The sequence below is a fragment of the Elephantulus edwardii genome, unplaced genomic scaffold (genome assembly GCF_000299155.1).
Source record: "Elephantulus edwardii isolate Elephantulus edwardi_28Jun2011 unplaced genomic scaffold, EleEdw1.0 scaffold00104, whole genome shotgun sequence".
NCBI classification, from domain to species: Eukaryota; Metazoa; Chordata; class Mammalia; order Macroscelidea; family Macroscelididae; genus Elephantulus; species Elephantulus edwardii.
In genome coordinates this window covers 12,287,619-12,303,240 of record NW_006399854.1, presented here as the reverse complement: position 1 = coordinate 12,303,240, position 15,622 = coordinate 12,287,619, and the positions used below count along the sequence as shown (strand labels likewise).

Sequence of the window (15,622 nt, the reverse complement as noted above, 5' to 3'; positions counted from 1 at the left end):
TATTAATTTAAGATATATTACTAAAATTAGTTTTAGCTGCTGCATTTCATTTTTTAAAATGTGGCCATTAGAATATTAAATATTACATATAGGACTTGTATTTGTCACTTCCATCATATTTTTATCCAGCTCTTAAACTACAAGATTACTAATCTGCCTTTGTAATTTAATATTTGAAAGAAATCTTCTAGTTACTTACTTCATATGTATTTTTATATCTATCTATCTATCTATCTATCTATCTATCTATCTATCTATCTATCATCTCCATATAGATAAAGGGACAGGGAGATAATGACAAATAGGGTAGTATTTTGACTACTTTGATATATTTACTCATTGCATACATTAGCAAATTATATTGTTTTCTATTTTTATTTTTTTTTAAAGTTACATAACTAAAAGATTTTTGCATTAAGCACTTGGATATTTCCCTCATTTTACTCTTGTTAGTAAAACTACTGTTCAGGTTTATTTTTCAAACTTTTTCCCATGGACTTAAAGTATCATATTCTCAGTCACAATAATCAAAGTTATTCAATTAGGATCTGATATTGTTAGAATATCAATGAAGACATTAGAGAAAAATACTAATGAAAAACTCCAGGACTACAATTCCTAACTCTGAGTTCATTATTTTATTTATTGAATACAAAATATTAACCATACTACCCAGGGCAGTGGATGGAAAGATAATAAGTACAGAAGTTTCTCTATATGCAGGTGTCCTTCAGTCATTGGTGAAATATTGACAATTTCCTTCCAATAAGAGTTCTGAAATGGTAGTGAGTTACTAAGTGTCAGAATTAAAATTTTATAATACAATTCAATTAAAGTTGAAAGTGTGAAATGGTTTAAATATTTATTTTTAGGAAGTTAAAAATTAATTTAAGGCCCCTACAACAAAAATGCTGCCTGAAAAGCATCTTAAAGGGCTTGTGAGCTGCTGCCCTGTGGGCCTGCCACTGTGGCTCAGCCTGTTAAGCCTGGCCATTGCTGAGTCTACTGTGTACTTCAATGAAAATTTCTGGACAGAGTTGGGTAGAATGAGCTCTGGATTAAACCCAAACATAAGTCAGATTCTGGAAAATTCTTTCTCAATTCGGGCAAGTGCTATGGTGACCAGGAGAAAATAATGGGCTGCAGACAAGCCAGGATGCCTATTTCTAGACCTGTCGGCCAAGATTTGAACCCTTTAGCAACAAGGACAAGACCCTGGTAGTACAGTTTGCAGTGAAGCATAAGCAGAACATTGACTGTTGGGGTGACTACAAGAAGCTGTTTCCTGTTATCTTGGACCAGAAGTACATGGACAAACACTCCAAATATAATATCATGTTTGGCCTGACATCTGTGGTCCTGGAACCAAAAAGGTTAATTTCATTATCAACTACAAGGGCAAAAATGTGCTTATCAACAAGAACATCTGCTGCAAGAATGATGAATTCACATACAATACACTCTGATAGTAAGGTATGGCAACACCTGTCAGGTGAAGACTGCAGGCGCCTTAGAAGAAGACTGGGACTTTTGTGACCTAAGAAGATAAAAGATTCTGATGCTGTTAAGCCTGAAAACTAGAATGAAAGGGCCCACAACGGTGACCCCACACACAAACTCCAAGTCAGAGGACTGGGACAAGCCCACATACATTCTTGATCCTGATGCCAAGGAGCCTGAGGACTGGGATGAGGAGATGGACTGAAAATGGGGATTATCTGTGATTCAAAACACTGAGTACAAGGGTGAGTGAAGCCCCAGCAGACTGACAACCCAGATTATAACACAGGACAAGTGGATTCACCCAGAAATCAAAAGCCCAGACCACTTTCCCGACGCTGGGCCTAGATCTTTGGCAGGTCAGTCTGCCATCATCTTATCATTAACATGAGGCCTGAGCTGAGGAATTTGGCAATGAGATGTGGGGGGTCACCAAAGATGCTGAAAAAAATAATTGAGGGACAAGCAGGATGAAGAGAAGAGGCTGAAAGAGGAGGAAGAGGACAGAAAGTGCAAGGAGGAAAAGGAAACAGAGGGCAAGGAAGAAAAGGACAAAGATGAGGATAAAGAGGACAAGGAGGAACATGAGGTGGAGGAGGAACATGTGGTCCAGGCCAAAACAAGCTGTAGAGGCCACACCACGCCTCCTGCCTCCAGATCTAGTCTGAGGCCTGACTACTGCAGAGCTGATGGTGCCAAATAATGTCTCTATGAGACTGGAGAACTTTTTTTCCCCCCAAGTAAATTCAGATTCAGGATGAATTTTTATTATATTCTCCACCTCTTTTAAAAAAAAAAATCCAAAACTGGTGTTTTTGTCTTTAATTCTCCCTCAGCCCCACCTCTTGCATTCATCTACTATAATCTACACCTTTTTCTTCCTCTGTCTTCTCTTCAAATACTTTATTCACTTTTTGGCATAGGGGCAAGAGGCGTGGAGAATCTCAGGCCTGGGCTTTCACCTGCTCTTTCCCAAAGTCCAGGGTAGGTGGGGGCAGGAATGCACAGAAGGAAAGGGAGGATTTCAGCCCCTGCAACACTAAGGAAGAATGGGTTCTTAGGGCCCAAGCTCAGCCCATTCCTTATCCCTTACTCCCAGAAGTGATCCTCTTTTGGGTGGGACAGTGGGTTCCAGCTCAGCTCATACTGACAATGTAAGAAATATAAGCAAAATTTCTATTAAAGTAACTTTTGTGTCTCAAAAGTTAATTTATGAAACAGTGCCAATCAAAGAAAAATAAAGTATTGCAATTTCCCCCACAAAATACACTACAAATATGACATAAACAACATAGCACAGTAAAACAGAACTAAACACTGAGCCAACTTGTGCCATTCTCACAATCTCTGCTGTGCTTAAGCTCATTGTTGCAGCCACTGTCAATCCACCTTGTTGAGGGTACTTCTTTCACTAACTTTCTACATTTTCAAGTATGATCTGTTTGTCCAGGTGTTGCACAAAATATCAAATGAAATCTCATCACTCTTGTTTTGAAAGAGCACAGTGGTCACATCTTTTCCGAGACAGCTTTGTTTGTTCTTTCGGCAGTCCATATTCAATACTCTTCACCAATATTATAAATACTAAAAAAGCCATCATTAGTCTTTCATTTTCCTTATCCACAGGCTAGCTCTCAAATACTTTGGAAGCAATCAAAAATATGATAACTTGGAGCAAGTCTAAAGTCTTGCCTTTACTGGGAGGGTATGGAAAAGAACATTTTCAGGTTAGTACTTTACTCCATTTCAAATTAATAGCTAATGGTTTTGACTGTTAAAAAAGCAGCTAAAGTACATGACTTAATGTATTCCTACTTCGATTAATAGGGGCAAACACAGTGATGCAGTTTGAATCCCCCAGCTGCTCTAAGAGAGAAAAATGGGCAATCTCCTTCCATGTGATTTATAGCCTCTGAAAACCCACTGGAGGGTCAACTATGAGTCAGTTCCAATTTGATGGTGAATAACAATAGCAGCATCCATCCTGGACAAAGTCTTCTTCTCTTTTGCTGACCCCCTACTTTTCCATGGACTGGTTCCTCCTGAAAATGTGTACAAAGTAACTGAGACAAAATTTCACCATCCTTGCCTCTTAGGGACACTCTGGTTGCACTTCCTTCAAGTCAGATTTGTTTATTTTTTTCACTGTCCCTGGTATAGTCAACACTCCTCACCAACATTACAATTCAAAGGCATAATTATTCTTTTGTTATTCTGATTTACTCTCCAACTTTAAGATAATCAGGAAGTAATTTAAAAGTAATTAACATCCTTGCTGATCTTTGCACCTCTTTAAAAAGGTGTCTGACAGGAGATTAGGAAGATGTAAATTTTCATGTGTTTAGCATATCTGAACAACTCATTATGGTAAAGCCAGAACTAGTTTATAACAGACTCATCATTGTGTTTACAAGGTTGTAAATCACCAACTAGTAGTGGATTTCAACCACTAAAGAGGTGTGACTTTTGGGTTAGCAGCACAACTCTATAGGGACCACGTTACTAAACCTCTCTACCTAGCAAGCTGCCATTTTTTAGTTTAGTAATATTGATGTAGGTGCCAGCAAGTTAACTATAACTCATAACAATCCTACAAACAGCAGAACTGAACCTTTCCCTATCCTGCATCATTCTCATGACCTTCAACATGGCTGAGTCCATTGTTCAAATTAGTGTCAATACATTTTGCTGAGGGTCTTCTTAAATGACTTTCCACCCATACCAGCATGTTGTCTTTTTTTAAGGAATGGGCCCTACTGACAATATGTCTGAATAACATGAGATGAAATTTCACCACATCTGCCTCCAAGGAGCTCCGTAGAAACACTTTCTCTAAGACAGACCTGTTTATTGTCTTCATAGCCAATGGGATATTCAGTACACTTCTGTAATATTGTTGTTGTTATGTGCCAATCTTACAAACTCAAAATATCAAGTCTTCTTCTGCCATCCTTAGTCACTGTCCAACTTTCATATGCTTAGCAAGTAACTGAAAAGGCCATGGCTTGGATGAGATGCACCTTAGTCTTTCAATGACAACTTCAATCTTTCCCCCCGTCTCCCTTGGTGCAGCATATTGGCCCAGTAGAGGGCACCTATATTTATGTTTAGATGTAATCCATATTGAAGGTTGTAGTCTTTGATTTTGTGTTTTAAGTGCTTCTCACTTTCAGTGTGTGATTTGCACAATGTAGGTTATGATTACTTCTCACAGCCTAATGCCACATGTTTTTTTCATAAAGTTTGGCTTCTTGAAGATTTGTTCAGCATACAGATCGAAGAGGTATGGAAAAAGGATACAGACCCGGTACTTAAAACTTCTATCTATATGCAAGCATGTAGTAGACACTAAAAATTTTGAAAATCAACTAATGGTAGGAAATTAATGAAGCTAGAAAAACCTAAACAAAAAGATGGCCAAGGTACTTGCTGAAAATTAAATGGAGTATAACAATATATTGTATGATATATATTATATTACAATTCAACAAAATTAATTCTTTGAATTATCAAATAAAATTATCTCTATTTGTATAGACTTTATAAATTTTTTCGCACATATAATCTGAAACAAACTGGCTTATTCTATAAAATAATTCTTAGATGTATTAGCTTAGGCAATGTTCCACTCTCAAAGCATTCAGCTCCAATAAAGCAGCAAGCATAACATACATAGTGAGTTCCATATGAATCCAAACTATTGATTGATGTATTAAACCTTAATGAATTAGTCTTGCTTAAAACAAAGTGTTCTAAAAATATCTGGTACTTGGCTTGGTTTTTGCCATCTGTAAAATATATCTGATGCCACTTTTAATTAACGTTAAGTAACATTAATCTTACTTTCCTCTAGAAAGATCACATTGCCTAAATGATGATAAAATTTCAATCCCATCAGAAAACATCCATCAAAGATAAAAATGAGACTCTTAGTTTTATTTAACATATACCTATGTTATATATGGATATACATATACACAGATATAAATAAAAATTACATATATTATATAAGTGATTATTTTTAGTGTTTTCTATGCTTAAGGATCAAGAGTATTCAATAAAATGTTACCTTCCAGGTTTAACTAAAATCCAAGTTTAAAAAAAAAAATTACAAGAATATCTTCTGATAATTTCCAAACATGTAATATTAAGAAAAATGAATAGTATAATCATAAAATGAAGAAACTAGGAGGTTCTTTATTCAATTATATTTCTATTACTCATTTATTTAAACATTTCAATAGCTATTTATTTCTGAAAACTTATTAAGGTATAATAACTACAAAATCATCTGGCACCTCAAATAAGTGACATCTATTTGTCTTTTTATCTTTTTCAGTAGACTTCCATTTCTCCCCTCAAGCCTGGCCCCCTTAAAGAACAGTACTTCCCAAACCCACCTTTGCAACTGTAAGAACAGAAATTTTCTTTCTGAATTCAGGCCAGAAGTCTGAATTCAGAGAAATAGCTTTTTTATCACAATTTTAGGTTTATGGGGGGGGGGTGCACAAAAATTACCATATTCCCACTTATCTCTACCCCACTGGGATAAGGTATTTTAAAAACTTCACAAAATCCTTTACTAAAAAACAAATTATTAAATAGTTTCGTTTTAATTAAAGAGAGTTCTGCTTGGTTGTAGTCCTAGGGAGTTGCAATGCTAACCAAAACTCCACCTCTGTAGCTGTCTGAATTCACCAGCCACTCCAAGAAAAAATGATGAGCAGCTTCCTCCCCGGTGATTTACCTGCTTTAGAAACCCAGTAAGGGTGAGTTATGAGTTGGTTCCATCTTGACAGCAATGAGCTCTCCCAAAAAAATTTAAACAATAGTATGGCACACATAAAATGCTAACATTTCAATCTTTCAAACTGTTTTCTTGGAGGGTGGGGAAGTTTATAAAGTAATTGCCCTTTAAGTCAGAGGAAGCTAATAAAGTTTTAATATCACTATTTCAGTTATACTCAGAAGAAATGTTTTATCTTAGGGGAAAGATAATATCTAAGCAGATTGGAAATATAATGTACTAAAATTACTCTGCATTTAAAATTGTCATATACCTTCAATTATGTGTAATTTTGTGTCATTTCCAAAAGTAGTTACAACTTCTAAACATGATGCCCAAGAAGACTAGAGTAAAAAGTATCTGAAAATAAATACATGCTAACAGAACAAAGGAATGAGCTCCAGGCTGCTTTGTTTTAACTTTGAAAGTCACATATTAATTCAAACAGACAGAAATGAAATTTAGGTTAAGAGTAAATTGTGTCCAATGATACTGAAACTTCCCACTTAGGAAAACTCATATATATTTCTTATTGCATTACAATTCTTTTCTCTGGATATTTTGAGGAAATATCTAATATGAAATTCTTAAGTATATTAGCATAAATTATGTCAATAGTAAAACAGTCCCATTTTGTTGCTTACTGTTTATAAGCAAATGACCAAAATAAAAAAGATTCTCTAGGACTCTGATGCAATACAATACTTATGTTTGTTGGCATTTCAAATTCTGCTTTGGTAATTTCTCAGTTCTACAGGGAACAGATTCATGACCTTGGAAAACTATTATCAATGGAACTCTTCAAATTAGAATACCTAAAATTTGGTAGAAAGCAAGTATATCTTGTGTCTAATATTACTAGCACTCAATTACACCTATATTGTCAACTTTTGACATGTACAATACACATAAATGAATTTATCACTTGTTATCAGTTTCCTGACAGGTTTATCTGAAGACAATTCAAGCCAAATCACACTTTTTCAGAGCAGAAGTAGCTCCTCTTTTAATAGGTTACAGTCATCTTGTTAGAGACTGAAGTACTTGGGCAATTAACATAAATGGTATAAAGAATGGGCAATGGCAGAAGTAACATAAATATGTGATTACACAAAGAAGATATGGCATTAATTGTTCTAATATGATCAAATACTAAACCATACAGAGAACTACAGATAAATTTTAAAAATTGGGGCAAACAGCATTGTCTGAATAATTATAAATATATGAAGGGAAAGATTTCAAAGCTTATCTGAAAGTAAAGGTTTCAGTTTTTTTATTTGAAATTCCATATCTGATTCTAAAAGGCATTTAACCTTTAAAAAATTCACAGACTCTGAAAACCCAGTGGAGGCTCAGGTATGACTCCAAGCAATAACCATAATTAACCTAATGATTAGGAGTTCAAAATCATCCAATGGTGCCGGGGGAAGATCAATGCTTTGAATAACTATTATTTCCCTGTAAAAAGGGGCGTTTCAAGGGGATGGCCATATCCGTCACTTACCAATTTCTCAAAGGGAAAATGACCTTTTACACAGCATCAATAACACAAAACCAATCCCCACAAAGTGAGACATGACCCCCAAGTTTCTGCACCTCTTTCTACTCATCTTAATATCATTCTTACTGCTTTGCTGGGTTCAGAGTCCAATGTGATAACTCACAGACCACACAGAACCATATTGGCAAAGTCAAAAGATTATAATCCAAAATAGTAATTGAACAGTCAAGACAGCTCCCAAAATTGATATGCAGGCACCTCAGCCTGGAGCCTCACAGCTTTTGGCCAGTGTTCCCAAGTTCTCAGTCCTGCCAATATTGGCTCTCCCCTTTACCCTCAAGGTTCCATCTCATGTGAAGTATCCAGTTTGGCCAAAGGTGGTGTTGTAGTACTTGGTGCTTTCAAAGGTGTTGCTGGAGGAAGGAAGACATCCTACATTCTCTTGTTTCTTATTCAATATAGCCATTTATGTTCCATTTATTGGTGAGACTAGCCAATCCGTTCTTTTCTTCTGCTTTTAAAGGTTCACTGTACTGAGTTTACTTAGATAATTCAGAATAACTTCTTTAAGATTCATACAAAGTTCCTTTTATCATGTTCTTGTTGTTAGGTGCACTGAAGAAAAAAATCTGAACTTAGTCTTGTCCTGTGCCATCTTCACATTTATTGACACACAAGAGTCCAGTGCAGTAGTCACCTTGTCAATCCACCTGGTTGAGAGTCTTCCTCTCCTTTGATGAGCCTCCACCCTTCCCAACATCATATCCCTCTTTAAGGAATAATACTTTTTAGCAATATGTCCAAAGTATGTGAGGTGAAGCCTCATCATTCTTGCCTCCAAAGAGCACTCTGGTTGCACCCTCTCCAAGATGTATTTGTTTTCTTGGATGTATGTGGGATGTGCAGAGCTCTTCTCCAACACCACAGCTCAAAGTCGTCAATTCATTTTGTCATCCTTAGTCATTGTCTTGGATGCATAGCTAGTAATAGGAAATACCATGGCCTGAGTCAGACCCACCTTAGTTCTCAAGCTGACATCACTGTTCCCCAGTAATTTGGAAAGGTCCCTAACTGCAGATTTTCCCATTGCATTGTGATTCCTTATTTCTTGACTGTCTTGGTTTGTCATACATTCTTCATATAGTCCAGCTTCTTATATGCTGAATACAATAACCTAGTAGAAATAGGACAATAAAAATCTTGAGTTCAGAGAAATGCTGGAGTTATCTTCAGTAGGTAAAGAAGGTAGATAGTTTGTGTAGGAACGAGTGGTTGATTTATCCAGAGGTGTGAATAGTAGTTTCATGCATATTTAACCCTAGGACCATAATAATATTTCAATTGCTTTACATTTAGGTGAAAACTGGACAATGATTAAGGAAAGCTGACATGAATGAATGCCTTTGAATTGTGGTGTTGGTAAAAAATAATTGGTATTCTATGGACTGGAAGAGATTCCTATTCCCATTCCCAACAAAAGTAACTGAACAGAAAATGGAGATTATCGAACAATATCATTAATATCACATGCAAGTAAAATACTGAAGATAATTCAAAAACAAGCAGAGCAGTAAACTAACAAGTAACTGTCAGAAATTAAAAATTGATTCAGAGGAGTATGTGGCACAAGGGGTATCACTGATGTGAGATGGATTTTGATTGAAAGCAGAAAATACCAGAAAAAAAATATATGTGTTTTACTGATTATGATAAGTTATTTAGCTATGTAGATAATAACAAACTACAACCAATATTGAGAAGAATGTGAATCCCAAAACAGTTAATTGTGCTCATAAGAAACCAAAACATAGACCAAAAATACATTGTCTAAACAGAATATGTAAACATTACATGGGTTATACTTGGGCCAAGAAGCAGTCATCAAAACAGAGCAAGGAAACACTGCATGGTTCAAAATTGGGAAGGGTATATGCCAGGGATGTGGCCTATCTCCATACTTTTTCAATCTATATGTGGAACAGATCATCTTGGAGGCTAGGCTCTAGGAGGAAAATGTGGAATTAAAATTAGAGGAAGACTCATCAACAACCTATGTTAAGCAGATGACACAACCTTCCTTGCTGAAACTGATGAGGACCTGAAGTGCTTGCTGTAGAAGGTCAAGGACTGCAGCCTTCAACATCAAGAAAATGAAGATTCTCACTACTGGGCTGATTGGCAGCATCATGATGGATGGTGAAGAGATGGAGATTGTTAACAGCTTTAGCTTGAAATCAAAAGATGAAATGCATTGGGAAAGTCTGTTGTCAGGGACCTATCCAGAGTACTGAAGAGCAATGACATCAGTCTGAGACTAAGGTACACCTGATCCAGGCCATGGTCTTTGCAACTACGTGCCATGCATCAGAAAGCTAGACAATGTCTAGGAATGACAGAAGGACAATTGCTGCCTTTGAGCTGTGGTGCTAAAGAAGAGTATTGAATATATCACAGACCACGAGGAGAATAAACAAATTCATCCTAGAGAGGGTGAAACCAGGATGCTCCTTTGGGGCAAGAATTCTGAAGCTCCATCTGACATACTTTGGGCATGTTACAAGGAGGGACCATTCTTTGGAGAGGCACATCAGGCTTGGGAGCGTGTAAGTGAGAAAAACCCTGGATGAGATAGATTGACTCAGTGACTGGGATAATGGAGGTAAGTGTGTCAGAGAAAATAAAGTTGGCTCAGGATATAGCAGGGTTCAGACCTGTTGTACATAGGGTGACTATGGGTTGTAGGTGATTCAATGGTGCATAAAAACAACATGAATATGAAGGATGGACAATGACTAACGATGACAGAAGAAGAACTGATGTTTTGGAATGTGGTGTAGGAGAAGAATACTTACTATCCAATGGATACAAAAAAGAGCAAACAAGTCATTCTTACAGGAGGTACAATCAGAGTGCTCCTTAGTGGCAGATGATGAAACTTCATCTCATATACTTTAGGCAGACAGTCAGGAGGGGCCAGCCTTTTCAAAAAGACATCATGTTAGAAAAGGTGAACTGTCAGAAAAAAGAGAGGAAGACACCCAACCAAACAACAAATTTATACAGTGACTTTAACAATTGACTTACACAAATCAGAGATTGTAAGAATGGTATAGGATAAGGAAGGTTCAGATATCTTGTTCATAGGTTGCTATGAGTTGCAGTTGACAGAAGACACCGTACAACAACAACAACACGGAATGCCAAAAGAACAAAAAAAAAAAACTGTCTGGAAGCTAGAATGCTGTGACTTCACATATTTTGGGGATGCTATTAGAAGGTGCCAATTCTTGAAAAAAAGACCTCCTGCTTGGAAAGACAGAGTATCAAGGAGTAGAAAAGCTTCTGAAGGAAATAAACTGACAGAGTGTCTGTAACAATGACACAAAGCACAGGAAAGATTATGAGGATGGCACAGTTACGTGTTTTACATAGGGTTGCTATTAATCAGAGTCAACGTCATGACACTTTTCAATAACAAAAGTAACATATGAGAAGGCAGGGTCTGGACTCAAATTACAAAAAGTAGGCAGATGTGGTGAGAACATAAGGGAAGTTTTATGTAAATTGCTTTTCTTTTTTTTGAAACGAGGTCACAAATTTAAGAAGGAAGGATTGAGAAGAGAGTGGTAGAGATTTGAGGAGACAGAAGAAATGATGACAGTCCTCTAACTTGGTGAGAAGAAAGAATGAATCAGGCAAGGGTTGGCAAAAGCTGGACTGCTGTCTATTTTTGTAAATAAGGCTTTACTGGAAAGCAGTCATGTTAATTTGTTTATGTTTGATGTCTATGGCTAGCTTAGTACTTCTCTGCTGAAAAAGTGAAGTTGAAGAATTGTGATAGAGACCTTATGTGCTACAGGATGATCTATTTATAAAGTGTCCTTTACAAAAAAGGTTTACCAGTGTCAAAATGTATTAATATGATGTTAGTTAAAATGAAATTAAAGACATATAAGTCAATATGGTTGTCTGTTCTGTTTTAGTTATAGTCACTAGCTTTTTTTTGGGGGGGACAAAATAGATGGAGAGCTGGGAATTAACTAATTTTAATGATTAGGAAAACATATAGGTTTTAAATGGCTGCTATAACAAATCATCACTAGGCTTCCGAGACAAGGATTGTTATCTTTTTTTAAAAACTTAAAATTTCTTGTAGCTTTGGAATTATAAGGATTGTTATGTTTTGATGATCATTACTCAAAACTACTTTACCAAGCAAACATAAAGAAATAAGAGGCAGATATGAGTGTTAAAAATGCCTTCAAGGAGTAATATAAAGATTAACCATAAAATTGAACTGGCTCCTAGGGCCTTGGGATCATAAACTGATGAGACATCAAGGTCAGGTAGTGTAACAGTACACAGAGAGCATGTTCTGCATCCTACTTTGGTGACTAATGACTTTAGTATTATACATTTGAAGAAGTCATTTCAGGTACAATTAACTTGTCTCTCATTGTCTGGAACAGAGAAAGTAAGAGGAAAGCAAAGATGAACAGAAAGGACTAACTGGCTACAAAAGATTAAATCTTCACAACCTTGAGATTAGAAGAACTCTTACAAAAAAAAAAGAAAAAAGAAAAAAGAAGAAGAACTAAATGCTGTCCCACTGCCATTGCTGACCACTTCAAAAGGAATCACAATAGAAGGTACGGAAAAGAGTAGGAATGACTGGGGCAAAACATTTTAAAAAGGGGCCAAGAGATTGGTGGAACCCCTAACACTGTGGTCCTTAGTCACTCCTATAATCTAGAAGAAAACTTATGCTCACTGTCAAACTTTCAGCCAAACAACAGATAAACCTATAAGGTAGACACCAAAACCAGAAAGGGAGGCAAATCAAAATTGCAGCATTCATCCTGAAATAAAACAGAGAATATGAGAAGTGGTAAGTTAAAAGGATTGATATAATTGAAAGTTAAAGGAAATAAATGTGGTTATATAGTAGATATTGCAATTAATGGCACAAAGCAAAATGAATATGAATGGCTAAACAGAAAACATACTTGTTTGTAAACTTCCAATAAAATAACAACAAATGGAAAAAAAAATACCACCTTAATGGAGTCAAGAGATTTAAAAAGGTAGTAAGTGAGTTGAGAAGCTTTGGTCAAATGTTATTACTGTTTTTAGGTGCTGTTGGGTAGAGTATGACTCATAGTGACCCTATGAACAACAGATCTGAACCCTGTCCTGTCATAGGCCATGCTTATCATCTCCTGCATAATTGGGTCCATTGTCACCATCACTGTGCTAATCCATCTAATTGAGAACTGCCTCTATTTTAGACAATGGTAAAGTGAAAAACTGCTAACTGACAGGTAGGTAATTTAAATCTGCCTGTCACTCACTGGGAAAAAAGATATCTTAGAACTCCATATCTTAGAACTTCTAATAACCTTGGAGTCTCCTTGAACTAGTATCAACTTGCCAGAAAGAGGCTGCTAGTTATGTTTTAATAAAAAAGCAACAGATTTCTGATTTAAGGTATGAATGAGATTAAAGATTTATTGCAGAAGAACCAATTATAAAGAGGAAATATAAGTGGTGACTGGAAAAAGGGATGACTAAAATTATCAAGGCATTAAAATTATTAGTAACGAAAAGGTCTAAAATGTGACCATTGAGTTAGAGCTGCAGGAGAGATGAAGGACAAGAATTAAATGGAAAATGGTATGATAATTAAAAAGCCGGAAAATCTTTTCATTTATTTTATTAATTTATTTTACATTAGTATTTCACTAAGCATAGCTTTTAAATGCCGAAATAATGAGTATGGACATGATGACTACTATTTTAAATAGAAAATTGTGGTAACTGCATAGCATATATATTACTGGTAGGTTGGAAGTTTCAATCCACTTAAAAGCATCTAAGAAAGACCTAGTGATCAACTTACAAAACATCAATTACTGAAAATGCTAAGATGCACAGTTCTACTCTTGGTCAGAATTTAGTCCATGGTAACTTGTTTGTTTTTAATTTGTTTATTACTTTAATTAATATCTAAGTTTAATGTTATACCTTAAAAGAGTTTTCCTTTACAAATGTATTCAATGATTCCACTATTCCAAAAGTGGCATATTTGTTTTGCCTTTAGTATTTCATCTTTGTTATTGTTGTTTACTGTCAAGTCAGAGCCGACCCATAGCTGACCCTTCAGTGGGTTTTGAGAGGCAGTTAATAGCACGGGAGGAGACTGTCCATCTTTTTCCCACAGAGAAGCTGGTGGATTTGAACTGTGTGCCATTGGAAAACGAAATCCACACAGAACTTAATGAACTTTTTACATTTTACGCCATGAACTGAAATGATAGCATTTATATACCTGTGTACAATTAACCATACTATAAAACTGTTGCTGCTGCTGTTAATGCCGTCGAGTCATATACAACTCGTAGTGACCCTATGAACAAAAGACGTGAACACTTGTATAACTTTTGTCATTTCTCCACATCCATAGAGTTTCCAGAGGCAAGGCATTTCAGAAGTGGATGACACTCCAGCTTCCAAGCTTGTTTTAATTGGGAAGCTCCACCAAACACTACCCACCATGGGTAAACATTATCGCATTTGACCCATCAGTGTCAAAGTGTTTAGCATCACAGCATCTGTAGAATCTGGCTGCTGCAGCTGATTTCCAAACTGGATTCCAGTCCCATACTGGAGACCAAATGCATTTTTAAATAGGAGGCATAATCCCATCTTCTCACACCCACTAGTGAGCCAACATTCCACCCTAATCCTCACAAGAACCAGCAAACAAGCCTTTGAAGAATCCAGCTGCTACAGACGACTTCTGATCTGGATTCCAAGTATTACTATTGTGCCAGACTGGTTGTCATCATTTCCCTAGAAACTATCCATTTGGAATTGGAAGAAGTCATAATGATTGTTCTAGGATTCCTAAAGTGCTTTTACCTTCCTTACTCTCTAAAAGTCAGAAGCAAAACTAAAACCAGGAGGAGACTTCCACACTTTACAGCCTTGTAAAACCTGCTGGAGTGTCATCTATGAGTCAGTTTCATCCCAACAGCAATGAGTTTAAGTTTTTTAAAGAAGAATGATGCTAGTCATCATTATAATTCCTCAACAATAAAAATAGCAATGAGCCAGAATCTATTCAAGAGAGTAAGTAGGCTTGAGTTTTGGCACACTAAATATAGTATACTACAGACTGCCAAAAGAATACAAATTTGCCTTAGAAGTAGTACTGGCAGAATATTCTTTAGAAGGAAGGAAGGCAAGATTCCCCCCCCCCCCGACACACACACACACACACACACACTATGGGCATCATATCAAGAGATACTAATCTCTGTAGAAGGATTTCCGTAATGGAAGGAAAAGGAAAATAGTAAGATGATTTGCCACATTTCAACAATGAGCTTAAGCATAGTAATGATTGTGAAGATGGCACAGGATTCAGTAGCATTCCATTCTTTTGTACTTTATGATCATTATGATTTGAAACCAATTTAATTTATTAGGATCATTATGTATGTAAGGATCAAAAAGATGTATTTAGAATCATTATAAATATAGGATAAATATATATATATGATGTATATTTTATTTATTAAGATAAAATATACTTAGTATCATTATGAATTGAAACCAATTTGATAATAAATGAAACATCTCATACTATGCTGAACAACAAAAAAAGAGAGGTAAGTTTCCAAAATCATCTCTTTCTACAAACAAGACAGTCAAATAAGGTAGCCTAGGTAATTTCCTGAAAGATTAGAGGATGAATAATACCAAATCATTTTAAAAGTTTTAAATGCGGAGTGGACTTGAATCGGGACACACCCCTGCATCTCTGACCC

General features: G+C 36.1%; 1 protein-coding gene and 1 pseudogene across 1 annotated transcript in view; one reads left to right on the top strand and one right to left on the bottom strand.

Annotated features, from left to right (window-relative positions):
• Window positions 1-15,622, bottom strand: part of LOC102844647 (gephyrin-like) — a gene marked incomplete at its 3' end in the record, with an annotated part of 706,808 nt that overhangs the window by 465,152 nt on the left and 226,034 nt on the right. The gene's annotated exons all lie outside the window — the stretch shown is intronic.
• Window positions 909-2,203, top strand: LOC102861484 (annotated as a pseudogene).